This window comes from Cupressus sempervirens, chromosome 3, assembly GCF_028749045.1.
Source record: "Cupressus sempervirens isolate cs-2001-9-10 chromosome 3, ASM2874904v1, whole genome shotgun sequence".
NCBI classification, from domain to species: domain Eukaryota; kingdom Viridiplantae; phylum Streptophyta; class Pinopsida; order Cupressales; family Cupressaceae; genus Cupressus; species Cupressus sempervirens.
The window spans coordinates 534,916,371-534,933,837 of record NC_143120.1 but is presented as its reverse complement, the minus strand read 5'-3'; positions in this window follow the sequence as shown (position 1 = coordinate 534,933,837).

Below are 17,467 nucleotides of genomic sequence, written 5' to 3'. Positions count from 1 at the left end.
TTAGAATAACAATTTTAGCAGAATATGCCTTTATAAACTCTATCTCAGAATAGTTTTCACCAAAACTTGCATAACTTCTTCCAAACTTAATATCTTATGTTCTGAGGTTAGCAATGTATACTAGACACATAGTATAATCTCCCTTTAATCTCACTAATAAAAGTACTCAATGATTCATCCATACCAATTTGATCTTTATCATTGTTCTTCTATTAGATACCATAGAAAATTGCTATGTTGACATCAATGACAAACACAATCATGAATGTAACATATCATCATGATAATTATCTAATAATGTTTCTATAATACTCCCCCATAGCAATATCATCAACATTCATTCTTCCAATAATCTCCCCCTTTGGCATTGATGGAAATATAGATGAAAAAATATAGTTCTAAGAATATCAACCAGAAAAGACTGTTAACCTTTCATTTCAAATCCTCTTCATCAATCATTCTCCCCCTTTGATATTGATGTATGGAGGTTGGGAGTAACTAAGGCCAATAGGCACACTCAACTACCCAAACCACCATGCAAGAGTTAAAACAATGGAAGTAAACACAAAAGAGAACAACACCATAGATATGTAGAGAGAGGGAGAGAGAGAACAATATCCTTTATTGATTCATGAAAATATCGTCATACATGCCTAGTTGTAAGGCCTTTTGGGTTATAGCTAGATACAAATACATTTAAATCCAAGATCCAGCTTCAACTTTAGATTTTCATTAATTATCTACCATAAATTATGATTAAGGCTCTACCCAAGACCCCTACTTATACTAATCTAAGCCACAAGTCAGCCTAGAATGCTAAAAAGTAAAATTAAATACTTGAAGAGCCACAAATTAGCCTACAACATCAATTAAATTTCCAAAAATCAATGTCCAAGAAAAATAGTGATATCTCCTAGTTTGATTGAATAAGAACGCACACTTAAAACTATGGGTATTAATTTAGGTCCCTTACAACCCCATAAATTTGAAAAGGTTTATTCACCAAGGATAAGTGTGCATCCATCCTAAAAGTCAAGCACAAAAAACTATTGCACAGAACTGCCAAAAATTGATACTCTAAGAGAATTGTCATATCTCCCAACTTATGAAGAATTAGAACTTATTCCTTTGACACATGGAATTACTCTAGGCCTTCTTCAATCCCTAATAATTTCATCCTATAATTCATTGTGAAAAATTAGTTACATAGTTTGCAAGAGGCACTAGAAATAGAAAAACTTAGTTCCAGCAGTAAGGTAAAAACTAAAAACATGCAGAATAGCAGTGCAACTCAGGATGCTCCTACATTAGACAACTAGGGTCAGAAGAAATGGTTCTCCTAAATCATTTAGATGTAACAACCTGAGCTAAATTCAACTTATATTGAGAGATCCATGACGCATCTTTTGTAGGTCTTTTCTTCCACTTCACCAGATATTCATAATAATCATTTCCCCTTATGCTCTTATCAATTCTCTGATCTAATATATGCTCAACTTCTTCAATATGCTTCTTAGGATAGTCCTCTGATACAATAAATTCATCATCTAACTCATGATACTTGTATAAATCAGCAATATTGAATATAGGAGATATATCGATGTCATTAGGTAACTCAATTTCATAGGCATTTCCACAGTCAAAATTCTTCAAGATATTATAAGGTCCAAACTTCTTCATCTTTAGCTTACTATATGTTCCAACAAAAAATCTTCCTTTCTTCAGATGAACCATCACCTCATCATCAACTTGAAAATTATGATATCTTCTAGACTAATTAGCATTCTCCTTATACTCCTAATTACTTTATTCTATCCTCAACTTCACTTATGTAAAGATTTCAGAATATTAGCAATTTTTTCTCCTGAAGTGCTTCTTCTTTTTTCACCAACAATATCTCTCAAATATGATACCCCTCTAAGTTGCATTCTAGTAGCAATCTCAAAAGGTTTCTTCCTTGTACTCCTATTCATAGAATTATTATATGCAAATTCAGCTTTTGCTAATACCATCTCTCAATTACTTAGCTTATTCCCAAGCTTCTATTCACAAAATCTGTCTATGGATGAAATGTAGAACTAAACTTCAACTTAGTACCCATCTTCTCCTACAAAGTCTTCCAAAAATAACTAACAAATTTATTGTCTTTGTCAGAAATAATACTTCTTGGTAATCCATGCAATCTCACAATCTCTTTAAAGAAAATTTCAACAACATGCTCAACATCTAATGACTTCTTACATGGTATGAAATGAGCCATCTTAGAAAATCTGTCCACTACAACAAATATGAAATCATAGCACTTCACTATCTTAGGTAATCCAAGAACAAAATCAATACTAATGTCACTCCAAGGTTTCTCAAGAATAGTAATAGGTGTATACAAACCAATATTTTGACTTACTCCTTTTGCAACTTGACAAAATCCATAACTCTTTACAAATTTGTAAACATCCTTAGACATTTTTTGCCAATAATAGTTCTCTTTTAGCGAACTCAATGTCTTATCAACTCCAGAAGGTCCATCCAATCCACCACTATGCTTTTTCTTAATCATATTCAACTCATATAACTTCTAGGAATACACAACTAAATACCTTTGAACAAAATACCTTCTTGAATGAAATACTCATCATACTTACTTATGTGATTTGTCAGATTTGGTGCTCTACACTATCTCCATGCCTCAAAAAAATCAGGATCGATATCATACAATTTTTTCATTTCATCAAAACCAAGAACGTCAACCTTCATTTCAATCAATAAAGAATGTCTTCTATTCAATGCATCAACAATTTTGCTAGTAACTCCACTCTTGTACTTAATCACAAATGTAAAACCTTTCAAATAATCAACCCACTTCATATGTCTCTGATTCAATTTATGTTGACTTCCCAAGTACTCTAAAGTCTTATGATCAGTATACAACTCCAACTCCTTAGGAATAAAACAATGTCTCCACTTCTACAATGTGTGTACAATAGCATAAAATTCTTGATCATACACAAAATACTTCCTTTTAGCATCATTCAACTTTTCACTAAAGAAAGAAATAGTTTTACCTTCTTGACTTAATATAGCTCCTATTGCACTACCACTTGCAACACATTCAACTTGAAATACCTTATTGAAATCAGGCAAAGCTAGTACAGGTAATTTAGCAACATTTTGTTTCAAAGTCTCAAAATCTTATCAGCTCTATGTGTCCACTTGAATTCCTTTTTATCTCCCCTCATTGCCTCAGTCATAGCATTACAAAAAGGACTAAAATTCTCTATAAACTTTCTGTAAAAACTAACCAAACCATGAAATGATCTTACCTCATGCACATTCTCAATTGTAGGCCCCTCCAAAATTACTTTAACCTTCTCAGGATCCATATTCAATCCATCAGTTGAAATCACAAATCCCAAATACACAATCTCCTCTTGCATAAAAGAACACTTTTTAGAGTAATCAACAACTTTTCCTCTTTCAACCTCTACAATACTTGTCTAATATGCTTAAGATGTTCTTCCTTATCCTTGTTAAATATCATAATATCATCCAAATAAACAATCACAAACTTAACCAGGAATCTTTTTGAAACTTCATTCATTAACACCATGAAAGTACTAGGTGCATTAGTTAAACCAAAAAGCATAACCAACCATTCATACAAACCATCTTTTGTCTTTAAAGCAGTCTTCCATTCATCATCTTCTCTAATTTTGATCTGATGATAGTCACTCTTCAAATCAATCTTAGTAAAATACTTTGCTCCACTCAAACAATCCCTTATGTCATCCATCCTCGGCATAGGAAACCTATATTTCACTATGATCTTATTAATAGCTCTAGAATCAATACACATTTTCCATTCTCCATTCTAGATTTCAATCCATTTATGTACCTTGCAATTTTCTCAACATCATCATCCACTTGTCTATATCTAATGTCCAATCTATAAAATCCCTCAATATACTCTTTCATAGTCATGTCCTTTTCTCTCAAATTTTGCATCTTTCTCAATTATGTAACTTGATAATTAGTAGGAAGGAATTTGTTCTTTACCTTGTTCACCATCTCTGAGCAAGTTTTGATCTTCTCCTTTCCTCTCCTTTTTCTATCAGTTTGCAAATGCTCCCACCTAGTGAAGCATGACTTGCCAACCTAGTAATTGCAATCTTCACCTTCTTATTATCAAGAGTGTTTTCATACTCAAAGAACTTCTCCATATCTAAAATCTAATCTAATACAGCATTGGTATCCAATTTTCCATCATAAGGAACCACTTCTATAGCAGGCTTTGAATGTGTCCTAGATAATACTCTCAATAATCTCTCCTCATCTTGGTCTTCTTTAGGTTTTGAATTATGGTTGGATGTTGCTACTTCATCATCACTTATGTTACCTAGGGTTTTGAAACTCTAAGTATTACCCCTCCCAAACAATTTAAAAAAAACCTTCAAAGCAAAAGGCATTATATTTTATTATTTAAATAATAATTTTTTTTTTTTTCAAAATAATTAAAAATCACACTTTTAATATGTTCTTTTAAATAATTAATTCTTTAATTCCAAAATAATTAATTATTTCTATTATAATGTGATATTGAAGGTCAAATGATAAATGAAGTTGGTGGGGTAAGGTAAATGTAAAAAAAGAATTTGAAATAATTAATTCTTTAAAAAGAATCAATTATTCTTGTGAAATGAAATTGTAAAAGCTCATGGGCAATTGATTAAAATTGAGAAAAGATGTCAAATAATTAATTCTTTTATAAAAATTGATTACCATAGTAAAGTTTTAGAGAAGACAATAGAAGTTCGGTAAGAAGTTGTGGTGGATGTCCAACTTCTTGAAAATTTTATTTAATAGGGGAAAAACATTTGTAAAGGGTTCTTCTCTTCACCAATAGTCCTGTAGCTACAAGAAGGAGAGAATACATTTTTGTGTAGTGATTGTAAAGGGAGGAGGAATAGAAGTTTTATATTATTTTTTCTACAACTTGAATGTAATGAGAGGGATAAAATAATATTTTTATTATTTTGTTATACATCTAAAATAAAAGAGAGTTTCATAGATCAGATTCTAAAATTTGAATATGATTTTCTTGGATTGAAATGGTTATATAGTCATTTCTTTCATGTTTTAGGCATAGTTTTGCATTGTTTTTGATAAGGTAAACAGGTTTTAAGGGGTCCTAAAACCCATAAGTTTAACAACAAGAAAGGCTGAAAATAAGCGAAAAAAATGCCCAGCCAAAACATAAGCCTTACGGCTGAAAATAAGCCCAAAGGCCCAGCCTGAAACAACTGCCCACTAAAAAGGCCAGAGAACCAACCAGAAAAACAGAGACCAGACAAAAAGCCAAAGCCAGGAGAAACAAAAACCAAAGGACAGAGACCCAACCTAGCAGACTACTTCTCCATCTCGAGCGTGGTCTGGGCAGCTTCGGCGCACTCTTGTTGCTCTTCTGCCTTATGACCTGGGCGTTCGTCAAATCGTGCTCCATAGTGCTGTCCTTGGCTTTATCCACATCCAGCCTATCTTTGTCTCTGTTCTGTTTATCATCTTCCTCCATCTGGTTCCTGTCTTTGAGATTTTCCAAGAGAGAGAGGATGTTGTCGTTGATCAAAGCGAGGAGGGAGATCATTTGACTTGCCAGGTTGTGATTGTAGTTCTCAATATTTTTTACTCTCCTCTCCATCAGAGTCTCCCAGCTATTCCGGTCGCCTTGGCTTTCTGCACCTGTCTTGCTCTTAATTTTTTCCATTTGGGAAACCCTATCTCTGACATCCTCAAGCTCATGGAAAAGCCATTTAATTGATCTAAAGTTGTCGATCATGCTATTGTGGGAATTGTTCAATAGATTCATGCCCGTTTCTCTTGCATTATCAGAAATAGCCACCATAGCTGGGTCAATTAGCTCATTGAGTCTAGGCTTCTCGAGGTTGTCCACCAGGAGTTGGGGGTTCATCGCCTCTCTGTAGATTCCCATAGTGGTCGTTCTCACATTGAAGTTCTTCCAAGCCTTCCTTCTATTATTAACTTGCACTTCCCCCTCAATCTATCCAGAGTTGTCATTTTCCTCCAAAGGAGGCTGAGGATGTATAGGGGAGAGGGGAATGGGCAGAGAATCCTTTCCCTGACTACTGGAGTGCTCCATGCTCTCTCCCTCCCTCTTCTGTCTTTTTCTCAATTTCTCCTCATCCAGCTCCTCCTTCGAAACCTTGTCAGAATCATCAGTATCCATTTCCTCCTCCACCTCAGCAGAGCCAGTTTTAGCTAGGGTATGACCTCTAGGGCTCTTTCTGCTGGGTAATTTGATAGAGGGGTAATCCTTCTTATGGCTTTTATTCTTCTTACCTGAATGCTCAAAAACCTCATCAGAGCTGATGCTCTCGACATCGTCAGAATCTGAGGAAAAACTGGAGCTGCTCTTATCAACATCCGCCCCCTGGATAGGGTTTTTTCTAATGGTTTGAGCATGGAAATGCTCATGAATCAGAAGCAGAAGACCCTCATGCAGTGCCGGGTTGACGGTAGCTTTCTTTTTAAAACTAGAAATGGCCTTGTTCATCGAGTTAAAAAGATAATACGGGAAGGAGATCTTACTACCATGGCGAAAATGATTCAGAATCACAAAATGGTGAGTCCTAACCCTATCAAACCTGGGGTCTAGGGTTATATATTCAATGACAGTGTAGAGAACATACCTCCAGAGCTTCTTTATAGTATCTGTTACAAAAAACGTCTCTTTCTTTCCCAGCTTGTTCAGCTCTTCAGTGTTTTTCACAAAATCCTTGATTGCATTAGAAGACATCTTCTTGTCTCTGAAGAATTTATGCCCCTCCATCGGAATCCCCGTGACTTCAGCAACCACATCCTCAGTAATTTGAAAGTAGACCCCGTTCACCTTAACCTTACCATTATTCCACGAATTCACCATGCTGTTAGTGATCTCAAGATCCGAGCCATGAAGTTTCTCGAAGAAATTAGTAACCCCACCCTTTTCCAGCTCTCTCCAAACTTTGGCCTTGTTCTTCCACTTCTGAACTTCCCCCACCAGCTCCTTTCTGCTCCTCTCACCCGTCATGTTTACCTGATCAACTTCCACAATTCTCATGAACTCTGAACTGTGCAAGTTATTTGCATTCAAAAAAATGGTGATGTTTCTTTTATGATACCCGTGAATATACCCCTTTCTGAAAATAATGGTATCGTCCTTTCGAATGTGTCAAAATGTCAGAGGAAACCCCTTTTGCTGGTGAAAATCATGATGCCAATAATGGCACTTACCATTTATTAAGCAATCTTTATTATCCATAATTGCATTGGATTTGAGCCGTTCTTCCCAAGATTTTATCTTGGTCAATAAGCAACTTGGCCTCCGTTGGAAAATCTTTTCCGGCATGCCAGGTCAGATTATTGGTGGCGTTAACCCCTTTATTAGCAAACCAATCAGCGAATAGGTTTGCCTCTCTGTAAACATGAGTGACGTGGACCTTATCGAACTTTGTGAGAGTGGCGCACGTCTCAGCAATTATGTTTGCAATCGTCCACGAGGGAGGGGAAATACCATTAATGGTATTAATAATGTTTTTGGAGTCCCCCTCAAGCCAGAGTTTAGTAATCCCGGCTTCAAAAGCCAACTTGACCACCTTACTCACAGCTCTTGCTTCAGCCAGATGAATAGTCTGGATTCCCAGCGGGGAAGCAAAGGTAGCTATTCCCTCCCCATAGCTATTTCTTATGATTCCACCACAACCTGAAGGGCCTGGGTTACCCTTAGAAGCCCCATCAAAGTTGGCTTTTGACCAACCATCTGGGGGGAGAAGCCAGTTAGCATCCTGCCTTTTGAGGTTCCTGTCTTTTTCTTTAGCTATCTTTCTGTCCCCTTCTTCTTCTTCTTCCTCCTTCTGCACTTGGAGATTTTCCTTTATATTCTTCGAGACCTTCCTGCCAAGGATTATAGCCGGCTCCTCTCTGTCTCTAAATATTCTATTATTCCTTTCCTTCCAAATTCCCCAGCAAAAATGGGGTAAAATCCAGTCCGAGTGATCCTGCCGACCAGCAATCTTACAAAGACCTTTCCACTGATGGAAAAAATCCATGAGATTATCCGGTTTGCACCAGAGGGTTTCATTATCATGTGTGATGACATTCCACACCTCCCTGGCATAGTCACATAAGATGAAAATGTGATTTCCAGTCTCAGCCTGATTCTTACACAAGGGACATCTACTGGGCATAACATGTCCTCACTTCATGAGATTGTCATGAGTAAGGATTTTGTTCTGAAGAGCCAGCCAGTAAAAAATGTTGATCTTTGGAGTGAGACCTGGAATCCAAGCCTCCACCCAAGGGGCCTTCTCTTTTAAGCTCCAAAGGGACTTATAGCCTGAGGCAACAGAGTATCTTCCATTGGGATTATCCCTCCAGACCAGCTCATCCCCCAAATTGATAGGAATCATGGAATTGAGAATAAGCATTATACGAGTCAAGTCCTCAGAGATGAGGGATAGGTCACTCCATTCCTGGCCATTCCAATAATCACAAACTTTGGACCCAATTTGAATAGTACAAGCTTGCATCCATCTCTCAAAAATAGGGTTATTGGTAAGTGGATCTTGGGAAAGCCATCTATCCGACCAGAACTGGATGTCCTTCCCATTTCCCAATTTCCATGATATCCTGGCCTTAGCCAGGTCCCTGGCTTTCATGATCCCATTCCAAATGTTTGATCCTTTTGGGATATCTTCATTAAAAAGGGTGAAAAGAAGAGTGGGTCTTCTGAGGTACTTGTTTACCAGGGTGTCCCTACATTCACCGGTGCTACTGAAGATCCGCCATATTTGTTTAGCTAGGAGAGCCTTATTGAGGTGGGTGATCTTTCTAATGCCCAGACCTCCGTACCTCTTAGGGAGGCAAACCTTCTCCCAAGCAACAAGAGGGTATCTTTTCTTCCCTTCATTACCATTCCAAAGGAAGTCTCTCTGGATTTTCTCGCATAGTTTTGCATTGTTATTCATAGCTAGCATAATAAAATAATGTTTCTTTGCACTTCCCTTGTGATATGAAAGAATGGATAGATGGTTATATGGCTATTTGTTCAATTTTCTTCCCTCATTGTCCAATTTATAAATTTTATAATTTTATTTCTCCCATAGTGATGGGTAAATACTAGAAAGCCTTTGTGTCTTCTAGTAAAAGAGATAACCAACTATTTAAATTCTTTGAATATCTTTCTGAGAGGGCATTGTACCTCTCAATTTAGAGGAAGACTATCAATCTCATGATAGTATTTCCAACTATTAGTGGCAGTTGTTCTTCTATTCAGGCATTTTGAGTGATTCTTTGTATTTAATTTTGGAAGGACAAAAATTATTTACCAACAACTTACATCATCAAGATGTGCTCTTCTCTCCTCTAGGTTATCTCCATAGTACCTAATCTACTACAATTTTTCTCAATTGATCTAATATAGCATTATCAACATTTCCTCTACCACGAACCTTCTTTACAAATTAGGTTCCTATAAGATAGTAACCCTCTACAAGTTATAGGTCAAATATAGAGATCTGCAACCCTACAACCAATATCCAAAATAGGGTTCTACACAATCCAATCACCACAAGGATGAACCTCAAGCTCTAATACCACTTGACACAGTGAGTTTGTGAGTAAATAAGGCCAATAGGCACACTTAACTACCCAAACCACCATGCAAGAGTTAACATAGTAGAAGAAAAAACAAAAGAGAACAACACCATAGAGAGAGAGAGAGTACAATATCCTTTATTGATTCATAAAAATATCATCATACATGCCTAGCTATAAGGCCTTCTAGGTTATAGTCAGATATAAATACATTCAAATCCAAGATCTAGCTTCAAGTTTGGACTTCCATTAATTATCTACCATAAATTATGATTAAGACTCTACCCAAGACCCCTACTTATACTAATCTAAGCCACAAGTCAGCCTACAACAACAATTAAATGTCCAGAAATCAATGTCTAAGAAAAATCACAATATCTCCTGCCTTTGACTAAATTAGAAGTTGTACTTCAAACTATGGGTATTAATTTAGGTCCTCTACAACCCCTTAAGTGTGTAAAGGCTGATTCACCAAGGATAAGTGTCCGCCCATCATGAAAATCAAGCACTAGAAAACTATTGCGTAGAACTACTAGAAATCGATACTCTGGGGGAATAGCCGTATCTCCCAACTTATGAAGAATTAGAACTTATGACTTTGATAAAAGGAATTAATATAGGACCTCTTCAATAATTAAAAATATAATCCTCTCATTCATTGTGTAAAATTAGTTACATGGTCTGCAAAAGCCACCTAGAAACTAGAAAAACATAGTTACAGTAGTAAGATAAAAACTAAAAACATGGAGGATAGTAGTGCAACCCAGGATGCTCCTGAATTAGATATAAGTCAATTTACTTTACATAAAAATATCTTTCCATGGTATAATTTTTCCTTCTATACTTCTTTTCAACTATTTTCAAACTGTTTTACTATTTCTGAACTATTTTTCATGCTAAACTTCTCCCCCCATTGACATCAATGTCAAAGGTTTTAGCAACCAACAATCTTTGCAATAACTATTTCTAACTAGAGCAAGTGTCCAAAGATAGTGTTCAAAAACAACATCCAACAAGAGTCCTAGATGACCCTATCCATCATAGATACTCCCCCATATAGGAAGCATTAACATTCAATCCAGACAAATAATAATGTTCTGTTACACTAGACTGATACATTCTTGCATCTTCTGCTCTGATGTACGAAGGGGCATAACCCATAGTATACCTCAAAAATACTCAAAAGTCTCTTTAGGGTCTTCCACACAAGGTTTTCTATAAGGATTTCTAGGTGGAGTCTCTAACTCTGTAAAAATGAAAGGGGAATGACTACCATTACCAACTTGGAACCTAGTTGTGATCGACATGTAAGAATGTATCTTTTCTTAATAGGATGAGAGAAGTGTCTTAGATTTGAAGCTCTTACAATCAAGAATAATCATTTTTCAAGGTAGAATAGATGGCTTGTCAAAGGTGCTCAAGCATTTACAACACTCAGTGACTACAGTCGAGCAAATCAGGAAGAAACTCAATAGTGAATAGCTAGAATGGTAACTAGATTTTTGACAAGTGATCATTAATGACATCTCAAGACTTACATCTGATGGACTAAATCCATCTTTTCAACTTTGGACAGCACCTAATATACAGATGTGTGACCAAGACCAAGAAGGACTCAAGCGACAAGACTCTAGATTAGATAAAGTAGAACACATACCCTATTTTGGTAGAAAAAAGTCTTAGGGGATTTTTTTAGGCACCAAGTGATAGTAGGACAACACAATATGTCATGCGATAGATTTTGCAATACTTGGGCAACACTATTCCTTTGGATGACTATTTACACAAGACATGATGACAAATTTTTGTATAGTAGGGTGATATACTTGATAACAGTATGGCAACACAATTTGTAAAAAAAATATCACAGGATATTTCTCTAGAGAATGGACAATAAAGTGCTAATATTGTGCAAAAAGACAATATTTTGTCTCCAATTTTTTTGTGTTTTGGTTTAACAATCAAATAGTTTTAGGACTAAAAATTTTAGATTTCAATTCATGTCAAGTAACATCAAGGTTTGCAAATAGTAGGGATTTTTAACATGTCTCAAACAATTGAACAATGGTAAAAACAACCTTGTCAATACGCATTTGTGATATCAGAATAGCCTTCCTCCCAATTTTATTGAGATGTTTGATTTGTAAGAATGTTAACACAATTCAACTCATTTGGAAACAATAGCCAAGAAATCTACCTTAGAGTCATGGTTCATTACTCAACAACTTGGCTCATACTTGATGCTCCTTCATCTCACACCAAGTGGTTACCCACAAGAGATATTGGATTTTTCATGGAAGTACCATAAGAACAACCAAGGGAACAAATTTGATCAATGTAAAACCTTTGGGTGATCTGGGTAGTCCACTAAGATCTATCCTTGCACCAAGAAATTGAGTGGAAAAATAGGGTAGCTACTAACTTAAGGTGTTTAGAAAGGGCTTTTGTTCATAATTTTCCTCTTGCACCCAATTAAGGGACACCCTACCTTGCGGTGGGTAATAGACCTTGTGGTCACAAGAGCACCTTAAGTGTTCTTGCCTAGTGATCTCCTTATGGTCAAAATCTCATAAGTGATCACACTAAGTGAAGACAAATACTACATCTACCAAGGTTTTGTGTTCTTGATAGCCTTGATTTTATAGTGAGTATGAAGAGTCGAGTATTATCTTGTTCCCACTTGGGTCATTCCTCTTAGGTTGTCCAAGTGTAGACCCTCTAAAGGATTCTTACTATCACAGACTGGATCCACTCAAAAGGGTCAAGATTTTTTATTCACCACAAGGGTGAAGAGCATACTCTTTTATCTTGATTGCTTCCCCCAAACACACCAAGAAGCTTCAATTAATCCTCTTATTCTAAAAATCCAAAGGTGATTCAAGATTTTTGATTCACTGCAAGGGTAAAGAGCATACTTTCCTATCACCCAAGGATCCCAATTACAAGTTTTATGTGCCTAGAAAATGAAAAAACTAATAAGATGCCACACATAAAATTAAAGAAATACAAGAAAGTTTTTGTTTTAATGCTTTGGGCGGCCTTGCAAAAAATTCTTAGTATCCCTTCTGCATTTGAAGCTTTGACATGCATTCTTTTTAAGGTAATTAGACAAACATTTCAAGGTAACACCCTACAACCACAAATGTTAGCCCCACAAGTTAGCTTCAAAAAAATAAGTAATCTACAAATAAACCTCTATAAAACCACTACAGACCTATAAAAATATACACTAGAAATTTGTCACACTCTAAACCCTTCTATCCAAGTGATTCCATGAGTTAGAAGTGTTTGGATGTTAGCTTAGAGCTCCCTATCCATGGAGTGCAAGAAATTATGATTTGAATATGAGGGCTCTTAGCTAAGCCTTAGGAATGCTCTTCTTGCTAGGTAACCATGCAATGGGAGGTTTTCTTAGAGACAAGATGCAAGAGTGCAAATGTCTACAAAGGGTGCCTCAATAATGCAATGCAAATGAAGACTAAACTAGAATGAGTATGCAAAATATAGCTATACTAAGCATGGATGAGAGTGTTACCACCAACCTAGGTAAGCTATGTGAGCTAAATCATTGCAAAAGAGAAACTAAATTAACATACAACTACACTAAAATGCCATATGATCTTAAGCTAGTATGTGATAGATGAGAGAATGAAGACAAGAAAATGGAAGTTCTCCACAAAGCTCCATAGAAAACTATTAAAAAACCTATAGCATAACAATATTTAAAAGATGGATGGATCCTTTGACAAGGTGAGAGCTCTTTCTTTTAAATTCATGCAGATGGTAGAGATCAAGGTCAAGATGATGGATGATCAATGGTGGAGTTTGAAGAGAGGAGTGATCCATGTACACACACAAGTCAACCAATAAAATATAAGTTGACTTCCCATATAAGACAAAAGTCTCAAAGCCTTTTCTTTTAATTTGAAATATAGAAAAAGAACTTTATGTGTGCACTTTAAGTGGGTTATAAGAATGGGGTCTTTTATTTAATTAAAAGGGGACATATTCTTTTTAATCAAATAATGACATTAGGATAGCATAGTCAAACTATAGGTTATAATCAAATTAATTGATTATTAGCAATTTGGTCTAGGTAAATGATTAATTAAATTACCCAAAATGTTGAGAAGAGGGGCTAATAGTCTAGATGACCATTTTTAGGTGATTACATTTTTCTCTCTTTGACTATTGTGTGATTGATCTGGGAACACATTATGTCAAAGAAAATAGAAGCCAAGTAGATAGCACTAGATATAGATACCTGATTTTGAAGAATGAAATGCAAAAAGAGATACCAAATCCTAAATGTATAGCCTGATAGCAGTAGTATTGAACACTAGGAGGAAGATGATGTTAAAATTCAAGAAGAATTCTAACACCTAGCAAAGAAAATAGATCAAGAGAAAATGAAAAGATCAAAAATATGCTCCTAAGAAATAGTTAGTTGTAGTAATTGATGATAGAGTATTTCTACCCCCTCAAGATCAAAATTGAAATAAGGTAAGGGGATCCAAAAATGAGTGAGATATCAAAAAATTGAGATATAGAAATGTCCAAGATGATGGTAGATGATTAGAACCAAAGAGTGACTATTAAGGAAAGAAAAAAGGCCTTAGTTTGACTAGAGTTTGACCATGAAGAATAAAGTATAAAAAATTGGGTTAAATCAAGTAGAAAAGTAATCTTAGACATAAAAAGGTGAATAGAAGAAGATATAAAGTGTAGAAGTGATGAAGACATGAAGAAATGAGGATGCCCTGGCAATGATTCAAAGGTTAGAGCTTAGAAGGTTGGCTAACTACTCATAAGAAGGTAGAATTTTATAATACAATTTTGACTATCAACATGAACTCAAATTTCTATTTCAATCCTAAAAATAGATCTAGGACATCAAAATTAGCCAAGGGTATAATTTTCACAAAATTACAAGGAGTTTGAAAATTAGGTCAAAATGGGGTCAGAGTCTATAAAAGGGGTCCAAGTGTCATTTTCAAATTCATTTTGTCTTTTGTGAATTTGGAGAGCTTAGAGTGCATTGAAGAGAGAAAATAGCATTAGTGAACATTATGACCAATTAACACCATTTCGAGCATAGCTGGTTGCACAACTGACCAGCCCACTATGGGGCACCGGTAAGTTTTCACTTTTTTACTACATTTTTTAGCATTTTTTTACCTTTTTTTGCATGTTTGGGAAGTAAAATGTGGAATATCATGTGATATTTTAAAAAGTATCACATGAATACTTTACAAAATATCGCACAATACTTTGTATAAAAAATTATTGGGTGGTATGTTGTATGGGACATACCCATTTGTCGCATGAGCCACTGTGAAATGTCGCATGGCAAAAATGTATCACATCAGTATATAAAAAGTATTGCACAATAAGTAATCAATATTTTTTATTGCCTCCATATAGAAGGAAATGTTGCACAGATCATTTTGAAGCATTTTCTCATGAAATTTTGCATTTTGATCATGTTTTTTTAATGTGTTACTAATGTTTGCATGTCTTGTGTTGTAGGAACTATTTCCTGCACTTCTCATCAAGACCCCCAAAGTGATGGGGTTGTCAATTGTACAGTCTTTGACAGATGATGAGATTGTCACTATATCTAGTATGGCCTTGCGATGGGTTATATGGATGCCCCATATGTGAGCAAACCATGGGTTACTGACTGTTCTTACTGAGCAGTGGTATAGTGAATATAAGACATTTAATATGCTTGATGGAGAGGCCTCAATCACTTTAGAGGATGTATATCACATCCTCTGAGTACCTTGTTATGGTGATCAAATGAGTTGTATGTTTCATTTCTCTATCATGTTTTCAAGTTATGATATTGAGGTGAGGTTATATGTCATAGGTGTACTATGATCAAACCTTGATAGAGGGGCATGCAATGATGCAATAGCTATTTGGTGATGTCACCATCTTAGACCATCATTTGAGTTGGGAGAGACTCATTGATGAGTATGGGAGTTATTACCCCCTACCATGTTTATTATGTTCACTAGTTGCTCAAATGTTGGTGACTAACAAGGGCCAAAAGGGATTCCCACTCAAATGGGGTAGACTGGTGGCAAACTTGATTATGTGGCCTCGCAAGATGGCATGGGGACTAGATATTCTTGCAGCTATGTATCATGAGCTACATGAGATAGTGTACCATGAGGGTCACTCCTAGGCATGCAAAGTAGTATTAGCATAGATCTAGAAGTGGGAGCACATTGTTGTGATCCAATGATGGTTCTAGCCAACATATGGCACAATCCGCTTTATAGTTTTGAGAACCCATTTGGAACACCCTTTGACACACCCATGAGTGAAAACACTTTAACCAACATGCATCTTGATGAAATAAAATTCTACTTACAAGATAAAGTTCCTAAGAATGAAATACTTTTGGAAATTATCTACATTAGGGAAAGAGTGGATCAACAAGATGAAGCTAAGTGTCATACACACAATTTAAAAACTAGAAGAGATTATTATTGCAATCATTTTGAACACATTCTTATTGATGGCAATCATGGAAATCCCTCACCTCCAAGGAATCCTAGAGTCAATACAAGGGGATTCCCTTCACCACCTAGACAATCACATCATGAAAGTGATGAGGAGATCACTGGTGAGGATATTATAAAATTTCAACAAGATGAGCTCGCTCAAAAATTGATGCTAAAAGCTTTCAAGAAAAATGGGGATCAATACATCCAGTATATGGTGATAAAAGGATGGAAGCTCCCCTAATATTTCAAATTGCAACAAATAATCCAAAAATAAGATCCTATTGAGGCTTAAATCTTGCGAGAAGAAATGCAAGAGCTAAGGAAACAACTAAGACAATTGCAAACTTTTAAAGAGCCACCCAAAACTTCATTTATAAAATCAATATGTGCTCCTCTATTTGATAGGATTTTATACATGCCCCAATATCCTAAAGATATAGAGGTTCCTAAGTATGAGAAATACAATGGAAATGGTGATCCACATGTTCATGTGAGACCTTTCTATGCTATTAGTATGCATTTCATGCATGAAGACTCCTATCTTATGTGTTTGTTTCCTAGAAGTTTGACTCCCCATCTCAAAACATTTGATGAGCTTGTACAATTCTTTATCCAACAATACTCTTATAACATTCAACATCCTATAACTATGTTGGAATTATACCAAGTTAAACAAAAATAGGGATAAATCTTTGCAACATACCTTCAACAATGGAGATCCCTATACTCTAGGTACCCTTGGCAAGTTCCTGAAGCTAAGAAAATTGACATTTTTATCAACATACTTGTACTTGACCTATACTTTGATTTAAGAAAATAGTTGTTCACATCCTTTAATATAATGGTTGAGAGTGCATATCGCATTGAGGATGTTTCTATCAAGAAGGGTGATATTGTTGTGAACAAAGACAAAATTAATAATGGAAATGGAAAAGATAAAGGAAAACCTTGGAATAAAAATAAGTATGTTGTCAATGATAGAGTAATGGACACTCCTAAGACCAAGGAACCTATGTTTAACTTTTCTAATGCTATCTACACTTTAAAAAAAAAAGAAGGTTTGAAACCACAAACATCTAACAAGAGCTCTACATTTTTTTTAAATGACATGTTTATACACCAATGGTTGAGCCTTATGAAGTGGTCTTAAAACCCTTAATTGCAAAAAAGATAGTTACTTTACCAAACAATTCCCACCCCTATGACCCACCTATTAGACCTCCTTGGTGGAGTGAGGATCACATTTTCAGTTATCATTGAAGCAAGGGTCACAAAGCTGAAAACTATTTCAAGCTCAAAGACAT